The sequence below is a fragment of the Arachis ipaensis genome, chromosome B10 (genome assembly GCF_059453495.1).
Source record: "Arachis ipaensis isolate K30076 ecotype BB chromosome B10, ASM5945349v1, whole genome shotgun sequence".
Lineage (NCBI taxonomy): Eukaryota > Viridiplantae > Streptophyta > Magnoliopsida > Fabales > Fabaceae > Arachis > Arachis ipaensis.
Genome location: NC_142435.1, coordinates 56688943 through 56692830, shown reverse-complemented (window position 1 = coordinate 56692830; position 3888 = coordinate 56688943). Strand labels below are relative to the sequence as shown.

General features: G+C 38.3%; 1 non-coding gene across 1 annotated transcript; it reads left to right on the top strand.

The window, feature by feature from the left end:
* Positions 1-2297: 2297 nt before the first annotated feature.
* Positions 2298-2405, top strand: LOC148580148 (small nucleolar RNA R71). Its single transcript, XR_015896689.1, has one exon. It is a non-coding gene; the product is annotated as a small nucleolar RNA R71 (small nucleolar RNA).
* The last annotated feature ends 1483 nt before the right edge of the window (positions 2406-3888 follow it).

The window sequence follows — 3888 nt, the reverse complement described above, 5'->3', positions numbered from 1 at the left end:
GAAGGTTTCGGCCATATGGGTGGGTTTGGGTGGGAAATTGGTTTTGAATTTTGAAGGTAGGTGGAGTTTATGAGGTAGGTTTATGGGGAAGAGTGGATGGATGTGTGAAAGAGAGTGGTGAGAAGAAGTGAGTGGAGGTAGGTGGGGATCCTGTGGGGTCCACAGATCCTGAGGTGTTCAAGGATTTACATCCCTGCACCCATTAGGCATGTAAAAATGCCTTTGTACCCAACTCTGGGTGTTCAGCGCCAGGTTGGTGGCCATTTTGGGCGTTCAACGCCCATTTGTGTGCCATTTCTGGCGTTGAACGCCAGAACCATGCCTGTTCTGGCGTTCAGCGCCCAGAAGCTGCCCATTTTGGGCGTTCAGCGCCAGCACCATGCTCTGTTCTGGCGCTGAACGCCAGACAGATGCTCCTCCAGGGTGTGATTTTTCTTCTGCTATTTTTGATTTCGTTTTCAATTTTTATATTTATTTTGTGACTCCACATGATCATGAACCTACAAAGACATATAACTAAGGAAAATATAGTTAGATAAATAAAAATTGGGTTGCCTCCCAACAAGCGCTTCTTTAGTGTCAATAGCTTGACAGTGGGCTCTCATGGAGCCTCACAGATGTGCAGAGCTTTGTTGAGACTCTCGAACACCAAACTTAGAATTTGGATATGGGAGTTCAACACCAAACTTAGAGTTTGGTTGTAGCCTCCCAACACCAAACTTAGAGTTTGACTGTGGGGGCTCTGGTTGACTCTGCTTTGAGAGAAGCTTTTTCTGCTTCCTCTCCATGGTTGCAGAGGGAGATTCTTGAGTTTTAAACACAAGGGAGTCCTCATTCCATTGAAGGACTATTTCACCTCTGTCAACATCAATCACAGCTCTTGCTGTGGCCAGGAAAGGTCTTCCTAGGATGATGGATTCATCCTCTTCCTTTCCAGTATCCAGGACTATGAAATCAGTAGGGATGTAAAGGCCTTCAACCTTTACTAACACGTCCTCTACTTGTCCATAAGCCTATTTTCTTGAACTGTCTGCCATCTCTAATGAGATTTTAGCAGCTTGCACCCCATAGATTTCCAGTTTCTCTATTACAGAGAGGGGCATGAGGTTTATTCCTGAACCAAGGTCACACAGAGCCTTAAAGATCATGGTGCCTATGGTACAAGGTATTATGAACTTTCCAGGATCCTGTCTCTTCTGAGGCAATGTCAGTTGATCCAGATCACTTAGTTCATTGATGAACAAGGGAGGTTCAACTTCCCAAGTATCAATGCCAAATAATTTGGCATTCAGCTTCATGATTGCACCAAGAAACTTGGCAGTTTGCTCTTCAGTAATATCCTCATTCTCTTCAGAAGAGGAATACTCATCAGAGCTCATGAAGGGCATAAGGAGGTTTAATGGAATCTCTATGGTCTCTAGATGAGCCTCAGAGTCCTTTGATTCCTCAGAGGGAAGCTCCTTATTGATCACTGGACGTCCCAGGAGGTCTTCCTCCTTGGGATTCATGTCCTCTCCTTCCCTTACAGGTTCGGCCATGGTGCTTATGTCAATGGCCTTGCACTCTCCTTTTGGGTTCTCTTCTGTATTGCTTGGGAGAGTATTAGGAGGGATTTCAGTGATCCTTTTACTCAGCTGGCCCACTTGTGCTTCCAGATTTCTAATGGAAGACCTTGTTTCATTCATGAAACTTACAGTGGCCTTAGATAGATCAGAGACTAGATTTGCTAAATTAGAAGCATTTTGTTCAGAGTTCTCTGTCTGTTGCTGAGTTGATGATGGAAAAGGCTTGCTATTGCTAAACCTGTTTCTTCCACCATTATTAAAGCCTTGTTGGGGCTTTTGATCCTTCCATGAGAAATTTGGATGATTTCTCCATGTTGAGTTATAGGTGTTTCCATAAGGTTCACCTAAGTAATTTACCTCTGCTATTGCAGGGTTCTCAGGATCATAAGCTTCTTCTTCAGAAGATGCCTTTTGAGTACTGTTGGATGCAGCTTGCATTCCATGCAGACTCTGAGAGATCATATTGACTTGCTGAGTCAATATTTTATTCTGAACCAATATGGCATTCAGAGTATCAACTTCAAGAACTCCCTTCTTCATAGGCGTCCCATTACTCACAGGATTTCTTTCAGAAGTGTACATGAACTGGTTATTAGCAACCATGTCAATGAGTTCTTGAGCTTCTGCAGGCATTTTCTTTAGGTGAATGGATCCACCTGCAGAAGTGTCCAGTGACATCTTTGATAGCTCAGATAAACCATCATAGAATATATCCAGGATGGTCCATTCTGAAAGCATGTCAGAGGGACACTTTTTGGTCAACTGTTTGTATCTTTCCCAAGCTTCATAGAGGGATTCACCTTCTTTCTGTCTGAAGGTTTGAACATCAGCTCTAAGCTTGCTCAGCTTTTGAGGAGGAAAGTACTTGGCTAAGAAAGCCGTGACCAGCTTATCCCAAGAGTTCAAGCTGTCTTTGGGTTGAGAATCCAACCATAATCTAGCTCTGTCTCTTACAGCAAAAGGGAAAAGCATGAGCCTGTAGACTTCAGGATCTACTCCATTAGTCTTAACAGTATCACATATCTGCAAGAATTCAGTTAAGAACTGAAAAGGATCTTCAGATGGAAGTCCATGAAACTTGCAGTTCTGCTGCATCAGAGAAACTAATTGAGGTTTCAGCTCAAAGTTGTTTGCTCCAATGGCAGGAATGGAGATGCTTCTTCCATGTAAATTGGAATTAGGTGTAGTAAAGTCACCAAGCATCTTCCTTACATTATTATTATTTTCGGCTGCCATTTCCTCTTCTTGTTCGAAAATTTCTGAAAGGTTTTCTCTGGATTGTTGTAATTTAGCTTCTCTTAATTTTCTCTTCAGAGTCCTTTCAGGTTCTGGATCTGCTTCCACAAGAATGTTTTTATCCTTGCTCCTGCTCATATGACAAAGAAGAAGGCACAGAAAAATAATAATAATAATAGAGATCCTTTATACCACAGTATAGGGATCCCTGTGTGAGTAGAAGAAGAGGGGGAGACAAAGAATGTAATATAATGGAAGAAACACAACTGTGAGGATGGCAGAGATGTGAGATGAGATGTTAGGATATGAATGAATAAATAGAATAAGATGGGGGAGGGATAATTTTCGAAAATTATTTTGAAAAAGAGTTAGTGATTTTCGAAAATGGTTTTTTTGAAAAATGTTAGTAATTTTCGAAAATTTTTTTTAAAATTAAAAATAAAAATAAGAATAATTAGTTAATTAAAAAGAAATTTTTGAAAAAGAGGGAAGATATTTTCGAAAATTAGAGAGAGAGAGTTAGTTAGGTAGTTTTGAAAAAGTTAAGAAACAAACAAAAAGTTAGTTAGTTAGTTGAAACAAATTTTGAAAAGATAAGAAGTTAGGAGGTTAGGAAAGATATTTTGAAAAGATATGATAGAAATTAGTTTTTGAAAAAAGATTTGATTTTTAAAATCACAATTAATGACTTGATTCACAAGAAATCACAAGATATGATTCTAGAACCTAAAATTTGAATCTTTCTTAACAAGCAAGTAACAAACTTCAAATTTTTAAATCAAAACATTAATTGATTATGTTATTTTCAAAAATTTGGTATAAAAATAAGAAAAAGATTTTTGAAAAATATTTTTGGAATTTTCGAAAATAACTAAGACTTTTGAAAAAGATTTGATTTTTGAAAAAGATTTTGAAAAAGATAAGATTTTCAAATTGAAAATTTGATTTGACTCATAAGAAACAACTTGATTTTAAAAATTTTTGAAAAAGTCAACCCAAATTTTCGAATTTGATGAGAGAAAAAGGGAAAGATATATTTTTTTTGATTTTTGAAAAACATGAAAATTATGCAATGCATGAAATTTTT